The sequence below is a fragment of the Lithobates pipiens genome, unplaced genomic scaffold, assembly GCF_037356315.1.
Source record: "Lithobates pipiens isolate NorthernLeopardFrog02 unplaced genomic scaffold, aLitPip1_a1.2 Scaffold_23, whole genome shotgun sequence".
Taxonomy (NCBI): Eukaryota; Metazoa; Chordata; class Amphibia; order Anura; family Ranidae; genus Lithobates; species Lithobates pipiens.
Window position 1 is genome coordinate 235,311,829 of NW_027507785.1, and position 15,207 is coordinate 235,327,035.

Below are 15,207 nucleotides of genomic sequence, written 5' to 3' on the forward strand. Positions count from 1 at the left end.
ATCACAATATATGGTATCAAATAAGGTATTATTCCAAACTCATATGTAAACCAAAAGCTAATCACCCAGAAAGGGAGCAAAACTAAGTTGTTCATTCAAACCAGGTTTAGTGCAAGCCTTTAAATCATAGATCCATCTGCAATCAATTTGCAATATTTACTTGTCAAATTCACCTCTTCTGGGGTGGGGGTGAATACTGAAGTAACCAGATCCTGGCCTTTGATGTCATTGACATGGTCATGTATGTGTTCCCAATATCTGCACTTAGTCTTGCCCACGTAAAATGCATTACATGGACATATTAATAAATAAACAATACCAATAATTTGGCAAGATACAAAGTGCCATGGGGCAAACTGTTTAGACATGTGCACTGCTGAAAAATGTGTTCGCATTCATTTCATTTGTTTTTTTGTTTGTTTTTCAGGTCATTCGTTACGATCGAAATTTGTAAATTTGAAAATTTTTAAACTAGTAAATTCGGAAACTCATAAATTAGTAAATTCGAAAACTCATAAATGCATGCATTTGAAAAATCGTCGATGCAAAAATGCAAAAATCTGGAAATTTGAAAATTAGAAAATCTGAAAATTAGAAGTATTAGAAGTAAGAAAGAAAATCCAAAAATTCGAAAGAACGAAAATCCCAAAAATCTAAATAATAACTAACGAATAATAACTAACTATTAAATTATAGGTATTGGAATTTCCTTTCCTTTGGCTGTTAGTCAACGTAACAAATAAAAATGTATCGGAAGTTATGAATTATCCAAAATAATGAATGCCACAGCTAAACAAATGGAATGGAATTAATTAATTAATAATAATAATAATAATAATAAAACATTTTTTATTATTATTATTATTATTGTTATTTATTTATTATATATTATTTATTTATATTTGTTATGTTTCATTCGTTTAGATACGACATTCTTTAAAACTGCAAATTTGAAAGGAACTTCCAATGCCTATAATTTATTAGTTAGTAATAGTTAAGTTATTATTAGTTAGTCATTATTTCAGATTTTAGAATTTTCGGGTTTTTGAATTTTCAGATTTTCCTTCTTATTTTTGTATTTTCGAGTTTTCAGATTTCAGAATTAAAAAAATTTCTGATTTTTGGATTTTGACTTTCCGAATTTCCAAATGTTCAAATTTCAGAATTTTTTAAATATTCAAATTTACGAATTTTCGAATATTCAAATTTATGAATATTTGAAAAAATGTGTTAAATGGGTTTTCGTTAATTTGGATATTTCCAAATTAATTAATTTGTCGAAATTCGTTAAAAAAATAATTTTGACGGAAACAAATTGCACATTGCTATGGGGGGGCATTCTATAATTATATTTACAAAAGTCACAGTCTTGACAAGAAAATCATCCCTTCCTCCAGAGGTATAGTGACTCGACACTATCATATCAGTGATGGATTGATTGGGCCTAAGTGTAACCTTAGGAAAAAGATCTACCAATTCTTTCAAAACAGTATCTTCAGTTGGAATGTACCAATATTTCTTAAAGATCTCACGTATCTTATCCAATTGGTCATTGAACATAGTAATAAACCTGGTCCCGAGGAGGCACGCCAGGGTACCATTTTGTGCTAATATGCAGTGTTGCTGCTACACGAGAATGCCAGATGATGTTGGTGGATATTAATTTATATTATTGATGCTTGTATTCTCTTAATTATGTATCTATGGCGAATTTAGTTATATTATACTATATTCTTATGACTGGTTTATTTGATATGTTTTTATTTTAAGCACGAGTGCATTTGCACTATTAAATATACAAGTTGGAAGAATATTTGCTCCTCTTGTTTTTTTTTAGAGTGAGAGTATTCATGTTTTGTGAGATCTTGGGGGGGAGTTTTGGATGGCTGGATATTTAATCACTTGTTTTCAGGTTATAGGAGATAGTGATGATGGCACCCCCCTCCCAGTGCATTTTTGGGCCCTTCCTAACTTTTGGTATGTTTTATAAGGATTTATAAGGATTTATGTTATATAATAATTAGGGTGGGTTCTGTTATGCATTGTTTGAGGTTGTTGTAATGTTGTTAGTTTTTATTTTTAAATATGTGGTTGAGGGTTTTTATATTACGCTTTTCTAGTCTCTCTTTATGATACCATCAGCCCTGGAAACCTTTGATTCTTCATCCAAGTAAGAAATGGGATGTGGTTTAGCCGTGGTCAATATTTTTCCCCCTTGGGACTTGGTGAGATTCCTGTTATTATTATTTTTTCCTCTTCCCTTTCCTGCTCCCACCCTTTTTTTATTGAGACACAGTTTACTTTTGAGATATAATATTTATTAATGGATTTATACCCCTTTGGAGCTGATTTATTAGACTGTATTTAAATTAATTTATTTATTGCAGATATTTTATTAGATGTCATATCCTAAGATTATATGAGAAAGTGGATCCTGAGGAAGCAAGATTGTATGCAAAACTGGAAGTGACTAAATCATTGTCACTTCTGGGTTCATTTGATGTTTTTATACATATTTTGGTCAGAAAGTGGTTACTAAATGCCATAGCAGCAGGTGATTGGTAAAGATAAGGAATTCCCACTCCTATAAATTTGGTACCAGGCCCAAGGAGAATTGGTACCGGGCCCAAGGAGAATTGTTCATGCTATAAATGCACCATAGGAAAGCCACACATTGATAATATCACTGTATGGAAAATCTTTATTCCACAAACAAGTGATAGCCCCCACTAAGATGTAGGTATCTCCTAAAAGAATGTAGAGTAAAAACCAGCATATGCATAAATATATAAATACAATCTCAAAAGCATGAACTGTATCATACATCAATAAATTTGTTCAACTGCTCCTAGAGAACAAAAATTAGGTCTATTGGATTTTTTTACCATCTTAGTTACTTGTTATCCTTATTTTTTATATGTTAACCCCATATCTAAAATTCCGTCATCTTCTAGACTGGTGGCCTGAATAAGCATATTAGTTTATTTACAAAAATGTAACATTTATTTTCTTGTATACAGTCTGCTTGCATCACTGTCTAGACAATAGAATGCCTAAATGGAAATGGAAAAGACTGTGAACAGTACAGCAGTGGTTGTCTCCTTCATGGCAATCTCTCATTGACTCTTCAGGTGGAACCATGTGGAGGGAGAGGGAAGGGAAGATATTGGCTCATCTGATCAGTTGATTTGAGCCTAATTTAATAGGCTTTGTACACAACTGAATTTTTAAAATAGGCAATATTGAGAAACTGGAAAATATGAAGTCTTAAAGTGGTTTTAAAGAGGAAGTAAACCTTTTCTAAAAAAAAAAAAAAAAAAAACACCATGCAGGACAAAGGTATAATGAGCTAGTATGCATAGCATATTAGCTCATTATGAATTAATTACCTGAGATCGAAGCCCCTGAAGTGACTCATTCACCTCCTCCATCGCCGTCATGATACCCAGAGTGACTTCCGGGTATCGCTGCTCTGGTGCTGTGACTGACTGGAGCAGCAATAATGTCACTCTGGCACATGCATGCGGGAGCTGTCAGTAATGGCATGATAGCCTTCACTAACGTCACGCTCAGTGCGCCTGTGCCATTGTCTACAGTGCGCATGCGCCGTAGACATCGCTGCCCATTTTTAGGAAAATATCTCCTTAACCGTGTAGGTTAGAATTCCATTACAATTGGTGACCCATCAGATAGGTAATGGAAGTGATGTTCTGTCAGCTGAGAATGAGTTCCACTGCTACCAGGTTTGCTCATCTGACAGAACACCTGCAGTGAGAAGAAGCGGCAGCAGACAACGTACTACACCCAGCTACATCTTGAATTCCACAGTCATCTTTGTAATAAACTGAGCGCATAAATATAAATATAGTATATTAACATCTGTGATACTGCTTGGATGTTACATTTTGAAAGAAGCTGAACGCCAGCAGTAGAAAGGTGGCAGAGGCCATGTTGGTACATCCCTCACTGCTCAGCATTAAACCTTTAGGCTTTGAAAATGAAACATCCAAACAGCATCACAGATGTGAATATATTATAATTATTATTATTATTATTATTATTATTATAATACAGGTTTTATAAAGCGCCAACAGTTTGCTCAGCACTTTACAACATGAGGGCAGACATTACAGTTACATTAATTATTTACTGTATATACACTCACCTGTTTACTAAAATGACTGTGAAAGTTAAAACATAGCTGGGTGTAGTAAGATGTCCACTGCCTTCTTCTGACTGCAGGTGTTCTGTCATATGAGCAAACCTGGTAACGGTGAACGCATGCACAGCTGTTGTAACGTCACTGCCGTTATTCAATCTGACGGGTCACCGATTCTGATGGAACACCATTCCTTCCAAGCCCTGCACCATGAACGCCAGCTCCCATGTGGCTCCTGCCAGTTACAGAGCCGGAGCCCGCGAACCCGGAAACGAGACGGGTGAAAATGGAAGCGGCTACAGCACTGACATTGCGGCGCTGGAACAGCTTCGTTTTAAGGTGAGTTTCACATTATGACTTTACCTTACAGGAAGAAAAAAAAATGGCCAGCGGTATACAACCACTTTAAAAATTCAAAATGTTATGATACTTTTCCTCCCACCTTAAAAAATAAAGAAACAATATACGTGTGGTATACAGTATATTGCCTTTAAATCAGACTTTCATCTACATGTGCAAACATTGGTTCTTGTTATTGTCCTATACTTGTCCAATGAAGATCTTCTCTGGACATTCAATTCAAATTTCTTTCTTTTGCACCTGAACCTGCTGGAAGAAGATAGTGACCAAGAAGTGTAACATGTCATTTAGCAGCCTGCATTATAGAAAATAGAGAACATATAGATTGAGTGGTTTCTAAAATACAGTATAGTACACCATTTAAACTATACAGTATTGTATAGACATATTTTAACATAAAGGACTAATTTATCTACCTAATTATTTTTTTCTAAAAAAATCTGAACTGTCTTTCTGGAAATACAGATTTTCAATTCAAGTCACACATGGTTATAAAATAGAATGAGGCATGTGCTGTGTTTTCATGTTTGTATAAAAAAAATCTACATTAAGCAGTAAAGGTTAAATTTTGCTTTCAGTACTCCAAATTTATCTTTAAAAGACCCAAATGACTTACATTTCTTTGCACCTCTAAATTTCTAATAAATAGCACCTTTCATCACAGAAATAAGCAGCTTGCTAATAGTGTTACAAAGCTGACAGCATGTTTGTTAAAAACTTTAATTAGGAAAGGACTGTCCCAAAGGCCTGAGATGGCAAAAGGTGTAAATGGGGGAACTGTCCCAGCCTGCATTTCCTCTACATCACTCCGTTAAATGCACAGATGGGCTGATAAAGAAACTGTGAATGGACAAATGATAACATGCTATTCAAGAGTTTAAACACAAGCTTATTAGCAATCTGTCATGTATTTAATTTGTCTGTATTTAATTTGTGTAGATATATAAAATGCAACAAACTAGAGAGCATGCCCTATAAAATACACACTGTAATATAAAAACCATATAAACCAATAAACCTGTGGTTGGAATTCATTCTGGATATTTTATATTAATATGTATAAAAAGCATCTGAAAGAACATTTCTGGGTTGGACATTTCATTATATTTTTTAGTATGTTTAAGGGCCCTTTCACACGAATTTAGCATTTTAACACACGTCAACACATGACCATAGGTTGTCCATTGTTTTAAATGGCAGCGGTTCACACTAGTGCAATACATTAATGTGCATGGTTCATTTCTTGTGTCTATTGATGACATTATCTGTGCATAAAAGCGTGTGATTGTTGATAACACATAAAAATGTGTAAAAATGTGCACAGAAAGGTTTGATTTCAGCCATAAAAATCTTTGCGAGATTTGCTTATAAACAAGTATAGTATCAATTTATCATGAAAAAGACAGTTCAACTTGGATTGCAATGCTTTCTGAATGCTTTCATCACTTTTTCTGATGATGGTTGCTTATGATTCTTTCAAACTATATTTATGATGATATACATTGCCAAGCCTTCTTTAGTTATTACAGTAGCTAAAACAGCAGATTTGCTATTACAATTCTTTAAAAAAAAATTAATTTAGGTATTTTGTAGATCCCATCTTTCTTTTTCAGTTTTCAGGAGAATATCAAAAGATAAAGACATGAATGCTCTATTATATCTACAGTATAGCACATTTATGTGATAGGGGTGGCAATACAGCAGAGGGAAAGCCTTATTTGAGAACCTATGGTAGAATGGGAATTTTATTCCATATGGCGACTCAAAGACATCTTTCACTGCAGTCTTTTACATGGGTCTCTAAGCCTCCAGGCCATATTATTTGTTCAGTGAGTTTTTTGCGTGTCCTATGTGCTGTTCTTTGTCATGGACAGGACTCCACTAGCTCATGAACATATCATCACTTGCCTATCCCATGCAAAAAGGAGAAAACTACGGTAATTCTTTCCCTGGATCTGCTAGGGTGTAACTTGTGGTTCCCAATTCAAAGGCCATCAGACGTGGTCAACTCTATTCAAGGTTCACTGGCCCCTGCTGCTTTTTCTGTGGTCCTGACCAATTCTGTACTCTGGACATCTCTGAAACCAATGTTTAACCCCATTTGCCTATTCAAGTACTTACAGTTCAAGTACTTCAGCTAAGTGCTACTTTATGAAGCATAAGTCAACGAGCACAAGCCATAAGCACCAAGTCAACAAGTCAATGAATCGAGTCAACGCACACATGTGGTATTGCTAGAATGCTCCTTCCCAACTGCTAAACAACAGTTGTTTTAAACTTTACAATGCAAGTATAAAGCTGCCTATACATTTATTGAAATTTTAATCTATGTGTGTGCACTGTGATTGAACAGAAGTCAATCTACCAACTGATTTCTGTTCAACCACCTTGTTGGATTTTTGCCACTCCATCAGTGTTGTAGGCTATAGAATACAAAGACACAGTGGGTCAGCTGAACATAAAAAGCTGGCTCATCTATGGCCAGCTTAATGCTCACATCCCTCTCAGGGTTTCCAGCAGGATTACTTTTACTTTGGGCTGCACACTTATCAGAACCGGGAACTCTCTTATCTCACCTCAGCTCCACAAGGGAGATAAATTCTTTTTTTTTTCCATAAAGATTTTATTGAGGTTACAATATAGGCAGGTACAGGTATTTACAGTTTAAACAGGTACAGCGTACAATACAAGCAAAGACACAACTTATGAAAAGCCAGGAGACATCTCCTGGGTGTACCCAGCTAGGAGTAGGGGGAAAGATGCCCGTTCCAAAAGGTATGCTAGCCTTAGTTCAAATTTCACTTCGTGTGAATATTGGCATTGGAGGAGGTGACACAGACGGTGACCAAGGCGCGTCTACGACGCCGGCGTATAAGTGTACGGGCCAGAGAGGGGAAAGAAAAGCGGGAAAGAAGGAGAAAAGATATAGGGAGACGGGGCAACGGGGGTTGAGGGGGGGGGACAAGGAGGGGGTGGGGGGAAGAAAGAAAGGGGTATAGCACCTTGCCCAGTGTCCGTAAGGGGGGAGTGGGGAGGGGTTGCAAGATCCTAGGGGAGGGTCTATGCACAAGTAGGGGGAACATGTTGTTTGAATTCTGGGGTAGTTGTAAAGTGAGACCAGCAGACCCAGGTGATCGAGAATTTCTCCGTCCTTTCTTGTGCAATATGAATCAACTCTTCCATGTCACCAATCCTGGAAATGGTCGCAAACCATTCGCCCAAAGTTGGGGTGTGGGTAGTCCGCCAATGTCTGGGGATGCACAGTCTTGCGGCATTGACCATGTGCATGGCTAGGGATTTGAAATAAGCCCTTTTAGATAGAGACGTGTGGTGGAGGAGAAATTGCGCCAGTGTAAAGTCTAAAGTATAGGTGGTAACTGTTAAGATGAGTCTGTGGACTTCCCTCCAAAAAAGTTGGATGCCTGGGCAGGCCCACCAGATGTGTATCATCGTCCCTACATCAGCGTTACATCTCCAGCAGATGTTCGGGATGGCAGGGGAAAATTTGTGGAGGCAAGAGGGGGTCCTGTACCATCTAGTGAGGATTTTGTATCCATTCTCCTGGATAGCAACATTCATTGAGCCACCGTGTGCGTATTCGTCCAGTCCCCAGGTGTTAAGGGGCTCGTCAGGTCCCTATGCCAGGAGGATTGCGACGGAGAGAGGGTCAAGTCGCCGGGTCCAGAATAAGAGCATACAGGAGGGAGATGAGGTGTTTTCGAGGCGTCTTACGGTCGCATAAGTCCTCGAATGGGGTGAGTTGTCTCGTCCAGCTGTCTGAGGCATCCTGGGTGGATAGAAAGTGGCAAATTTGTCGGTAAGTCCAGAACGAGAAGGATGAGGATCTTGAGAGGCTCTTAAGGAGGCAATCCTGCCCCCCGGGTAGAAGTGAGAGGCAAGGACGTCCTCAAAAGGCCATTCCTGCCGGAGAAAATTGGGTGAATTTTCAGGGGGGAAGTCAGGATTGCCGCGCAGTGTGGTTAAGGGGCCCGAGGTCGGAGCGATAGGTATGCTGGCAGGGATTTTCTTGCATAACGTCAGGGAAGTATAGATAAATGGGTGTGTGGCAAGCGTTTGTGGCCATTGTTTCGGAGGCAGCCAGGGAAGAAGGTGGACAGGAACAGGAGAGAAAGCGTTTTCCAGAGAGACCCATAACTTATCACGGGGATGAATATTCCAATCCGCAATTCTGGTGAGATGGCAGGCTACATAGTATTTATGAAGATCCGGGAGGGCTATACCTCCTTTAGATTTGGGCAGCGTGAGGCGGGCATACTTGATCCTCGGGGTGAATCCCTCCATAAAAAGGCCGAGCAAGTCTTCCGGTAGGAGGAGAAGAAGCAAGGGGGTAAGGCCATAGGAACGGTTTGGAACAGGTATAGGAAGCGAGGTAATACAATCATTTTGATCAAGGCCGCCTGGCCAAACCATGATACGTTTAAATGTTGCTAGTCCTTAAGGTAATTTTGGGTTTGGACTAAGGCAGTATGAAAATTGAGTGAGTAGAGGTCCGAAAGATAATGCGGGAGTTTAATACCTAAGTATGAGATCGTGGTACGTTCCCATTGAAAGGGAAAGGATTCTTGACAATGGGTCACATCTTGGGTGAGTAAGGTGACATTTAACGCATGAGATTTGGTATAGTTGATTCTGAGGTTGGAGATCTTCCCGAAGGCCTCCAGGTCCTGAAGTAATGATGACAGGGAGGTGCGCGGAGACGTCAGGGAAAGCAAAATGTCGTCAGAAAAAGCTGAGACCTTATATTCCCTGCCCCTCACCGTCACCCCCCTGATATCAGGGTTTGCTCTGAGCTTGTTTAAAAGGGGCTCCAAAGTAAGGATATAAATCAGTGGGGAGAGGGGGCAGCCTAGGCGAGTGCCATTGTTGATGGGGAAGGTGTTCGATAGGTGGCCATTAACTCTCACCGCCGCAGTGGGGCTGGAGTACAATGCCATGATGGAGGCAAGCATGCGATCCCCCAGTCCCGTTGCTGCCAGGACTGCTCGCATGTAATCCCAGGCCACTCTATCGAATGCCTTCTCGGCATCAAGGGAGAGAAAAAAGCCTTGAGTTTTGGAAGAGGTGAGCCAGTGATGTAGGTTTAAAGCACAGGTGGTGTTGTCCCGGGCCTCCCTGCCCGGGACAAAGCCCACCTGGTCGTTGGGAATTAAATTGGGAATCAGGGGCAGTAGCCTGTTAGCAAGGATCTTAGCATAGATTTTTATGTCTACGTTCAACAGCGATATTGGCCTGTAGTTTGCTACTAGAAGGGGATCTTTGCCTTCCTTAGGTATTACGGAGATGTGGGCCCTTAACATCCCACCTGGTTGCACTAATGGATCGGCCAGGGCGTTAAATGTATGAAGGAGGTTAGGGGAAAGAATGTCTAGGAAGGTCTTGTAATATTGAAGTGTGAACCCATCGGGTCCCGGGCTTTTGCCGACTTTCATTTGTTTCAAGGCTGTATCAAGCTCAAGGGGCGAAAACCGTGCCTCGAGAGATTGCACGCACTGGGGGGGGGGGGGGGGGGTGGACTTAGGGCCATGGAGGGAAAGAAAATCCGCGATAAGAGTGTTGTGCGTGTCACGAGCGGTTTGGGATTGTCGGTGTGGCTGAAGGTTATAGAGTTTGGTATAGAAGTTTTCAAATTAATTTGCAATGTCCTCGTTTTTGGTCAGTAGAGAACCCTTGGGGGTACGTAGATTATGGATAGTGGGGGACAGTTTGGCAGATTGGACCGAGCGCGCCAAGAGGCGGCCACACTTGTTGCCTTGTTCATAAAAGATCCTTTGGCCGAGGATATATCGTCTCTTAGGCCGCGTACACACTACTTTTGAATGAACGGACTTGACCACACACGACGAACAGACAGTCCGCTGAAAGCTTGCGCGATGACGTATACGGCACGTACGACGGGACTAGAAATACGACGTCCAATACACTGCAATGCAACCTTCGGCCGTGTAAATCCTTTCTGAGCATGCGCCATACTTAGTCCGTCGAACTAGCCTACTCACGAGCGGACTGTCCGCTGAAACCAAGTTTGGACGGACAATATTACGGAAATTCCGAAAGACTTAGTCCGCCAGACTGTCCCGCTGAAAAAGTCCGCTGAAGCCCACACACAAGCGGATTGTCCGCTGAAACACGTTTCAGCGGACCAAGTCCGTCAGACAGTCCGCCCGTGTGTACGCGGCCTTAGTGCGCCTTCCCAATTCTTCTGCGAGTAGAGTGCGGGTGTGGATCGCACACGTATAGCCGAATACGTGTGCGTATACGTTCCAGGGCGAGGGGGTCCTTAACTAGAGATGGGTTGAAACGCCAAATTTTTGTTTTGGGACAGGATTCGGGGAAAGATAGTGTGAGCGTGATAGGGTGATGGTCAGAGAGGAACATGGGTTCAATGGAGGAGTGTTGTAAGAGGGGGAGGTCGGTCTGGGATAGAAAGAAGAAATCAATTCTGGAGTATTTTTGGTGGGGGGCCGAAAAGTATGTATAGTCCTTAGAAGAGGGGTAGAGGGTGCGCCAAGGATCATGTAGAGATAAGGCTTGGAGTTGGGATTTAATCTGGCATAGGGCTTTGTAGGTCAGCGAGGACGTCCCATTAGACATATCCAGCAGGGGGTTCAGGGGTACATTGAAGTCTCCAGCCAGAAAGAGCATTCCGCTCTGGAAGGAGGCCAGAAGGGCGCAAATTTTGTGGAAAAAAGTAACCTGGTGTTCATTAGGGCAGTAGATGTTGGCCAACGTGATCGGTGTGGATGCGTATGTACCCTTGAGGAAGACATACCTGCCCTCTGGATCTATCAGGGAGTCGGTCAAATGGAAATTAGCATGCTTAGAGATGAGGATGGAGACGCCCTTCGACTTCGCGACAGGATTGGTGGCATGGAAGGCAGACCTGTATATGTGGTTCGACAGCTTAGGAATGGCATCAGAACGGAAGTGTGTCTCCTGTAGGAGAATAAAGTGAGCTTTGAATTTGGTTAGAGAGGAAAGCACCTGGGACCTCTTTTCCGGCAAATTGAGACCCTTTACATTAAGGGATACACATTTCAGCTTCAAAGGGCTACTAATTGGAGGAGAGGGCTGCATCGTAAGAGGCAAACAAAGAGAGAAACTGTTGTCCGGGGGTAAAGGTATAAGGTTATAAGCGGAAGAGGAAGGGGCGGGGGCTACACCCCTAGGGGAAAGCGGAGAAGGAGGGCGAAGAGTGGAGTGGAGGCAATAGAGAGGGAGAGGAGGGGGGGTGGAGGAGTCGGGCAGGGAAAGAGAGCAGGGGGGAACAGGGGAAGGGGTAGGGAGGGAGAGAGAAGACAAGAGAAGGAGATGGAAGGGGGAGAGAGAGAGGAGGCAAGGGTGGAGTGTAAGACCCAGGTGGGAGGGGAGGGAGGGGAAGAGGGGAGGGAAGGGAGGAGGGGATGGCGGGGGGAAGGGAGAGAGGGGGGAAGGGAGGGGGGGAGAGAGGGGGGGAAGGGAGGGCAGGGGGAAGGGAGAGAGGAGGGGGCAGGGAGGGGGGAGAGAGGGCAAGGGGGGGAGCAGGAGCAGCCATGGGGTAGAAGTCCCGTCCAGAGGGCGGGGCAAAGGCAAGTGCACATTGTCCAAAGCCAGCCCAAGGAAAGTGCTAGGCAAGTGGGAGCTGGGGAAATCAACAGAGACTAGGGCTTGCACCCTCCCAGCTACTGTCAAGGGGGTGGGTGGAGAGCCAGATGGGCAGCTTGGACTGGAAGAGGGGAGGGAAGCGGGGACCTAACCCTCAGGAATCGTGGGGCTCACCGCACCCCAGGACCCCTGAAGGTGGTGAGCAGAAAGGTACAATAAAAATAACAATCACAAGGGCGGTGTATCATGAGTCCATGGCGAGGAGCAAAGAGAAAAAAAAAAGAGGGGGGGGGAGTCCAGGCGGGGGTCCAAGGTGGCATGGCGAGGTCATCGCGGATGTAAATACCAATCTGGGATACGAAGGTCGCTCAGCCTGCACAATCAGGTAAGGCATGGGCCGTTCCGGTCCCCTTCCAGGCTCAGGGGGCAGGCTATGCAGATACACGGTGGTAGGTGTGGGAAGGCTGCATGGGATGGCGCACCGAAGTCTCGGAAGTCATATGTACGCTTGGGAGGTGGGGGAAGCCATTGGTTAAAGTGGTCACCCTGGGGACAGTGATAACACGGTGGGGAATAAGGGAGAGGACAAAGCAAGTCACAGGTGAAATGGGGGCAGGTGGGGTCGATAGGCTGGGAGAGGTACTCACAAACGGCAGGCCTCCAGCGACAGCAAAGTCCCTCAGTCCTCCAGAGCCTCACCTCTCACCAGCGGAGGAGAGGGGCTGCGTTGACGCAGGTCGCGGCGCAGCCGACGGGCGTTCGGTGACATCGGTCCAGGTCTGCGATGACGGGATCTCTGTCGAGCAGCTTTCGGTGAGGGGTTGAGCGAGACAGGCCGCCAGGGTTCCGTTGGGAAGAAGATCGCGTACCAGTCCGGAAGCTCGATGTGTGGGAGGTCGAGTTGGTCACAGAAGGCCGGAAGATCTTCAGGAGTACGGAGGAGGGCGGAGCGCCCTCTGGAGGAAGCAGACAGGCCAAAGGGAAATCTCCAGCGGTACTGAATGTTCCTGGTGCGTAGGGCCTCCAGCAATGGTCACAGTGCCTTCCTATTCTGGAGGGTGATCTGCGAAAGATCCTGGAACAATTTCACCTCCGCCCCATTAAACAGTATACGGCCTCTTATGCGTGCCTTGCGAAGAATTTCTTCTTTGAGGGGAAAGTTTACAATAAAGCAAATGATATCCTTGGGAGGCTCAGAGTCCCTGGGCGGGGGGCGGAGGGCATGATGAGCTCTTTCCATGTCTATGGGGGAGTCCGCCGGGCGCTCCATGAGGTCATTGAATATGGCACACAGGGTAGATTGGATGGCGTCAGGCTCGACGGTTTCGGGGATCCCCCTCACCCTAATATTGTGTCGGCGTCCGCGGTTGTCCAGATCTTCAACGTGCCTGTGGAGCTCAAACACTTGAGAGAGCTGGGAGTCATAGGCAGATTGTACCTGACGAATGGCTGCAGTGTGAGTCTGGGTGGTCTGTTCTACGCTGTCCATGCGGTGGGCCACAGCGAGCAAGTCTGCCTTGAGATCCGCAATCGCTGCTGTCACCGTACATTTAATGTCCTGGGCAACCTTCTAGGGAAATAAATTCTTAAGTCTGGTACATGCTACTAGTTTTTTTTCATTCTTCCCAGCATGGCTGAATGAAAACAAACTGACACTGTACTACAGTGCCTTGCGAAAGTATTCGGCCCCTTGAACTTTTCAACCTTTTGCCACATTTCAGGTTTCAAACATAAAGATATAAAATTTAAATTTTTTGTGAAGAATCACCAACAAGTGGGACACAATTGTGAAGTGGAATGAAATCTATTGGATATTTTAAACTTTTTTCGCAAATAAAAAACTGAAAAGTGGTGCGTGCAAAATTATTCGGCCCCTTTACTTTCAGTGCAGCAAACTCACTCCAGAAGTTCAGCGAGGATCTCTGAATGATCCAATGTTGTCCTAAATGACTGATGGTGATAAATAGAATCCACCTGTGTGTAATCAAGTCTCTGTATAAATGCACCTGCTCTGTGATAGTCTCAGGGTTCTGTTGAAAGCGCAGAGAGCATCATGAAGACCAAGGAACACACCAGGCAGGTCCGTAATACTGTTGTGGAGAAGTTTAAAGCCGGATTTGGATACAAAAAAATTTCCCAAGCTTTAAACATCCCAAGGAGCACTGTGCAAGCGATCATTTTTAAATGGAAGGAGTATCGGACCACTGCAAATCTACCAAGACCTGGCTGTCCCTCTAAACTTTCAGCTCAGACAAGGAGAAGACTGATCAGAGATGCAGCCAAGAGGCCCATGATCACTCTGGATGAACTGCAGAGAACTACAGCTGAGGTGGGAGAGTCTGTCCATAGGACAACAATCAGTCGTACACTGCACAAATCTGGCCTTTATGGAAGAGTGGCAAGAAGAAAGCCATTTCTCAAAGATATCCATAAAAAGTCTCGTCTAAAGTCTGCCACAAGCCACCTGGGAGACACACCAAACATGTGGAAGAAGGTGCTCTGGTCAGATGAAACCAAAATCGAACTTTTTGCCCACAATGCAAAACGATATGTTTGGCGTAAAAGCAACAGAGCTCATCACCCTCAACACACCATCCCCACTGTCAAACATGGTGGTGGCAGCATCATGGTTTGAGCCTGCTTTTCTTCAGCAGAGACAGGGAAGATGGTTAAAATTGAGGGGAAGATGGATGCAGCCAAATACAGGACCATTCTGGATGAAAACCTGTTGGAGTCTGCAAAAGACCTGAAACTGGGACGGAGATTTATCTTCCAACAAGACAATGATCCCAAACATACAGCAAAATCTACAAAGGAATGGTTCACAAATAAATGTATCCAGGTGTTAGAATGGCCAAGTCAAAGTCCAGACCTGAATCCAATCGAGAATCTGTGGAAAGAGCTGAAAACTGCTGTTCACAAACGCTCTCCATCCAACCTCACTGCGCTCGAGCTGTTTTGCAAGGAAGAATGGGCAAGAATTTCAGTCTCTCGATGTGCAAAACTGATAGAGACATACCCCAAGCGACTTGCAGCTGTAATCGCAGCAAAAGGTGGCTCTACAAAGTAATAATGCAAAGGGGCCG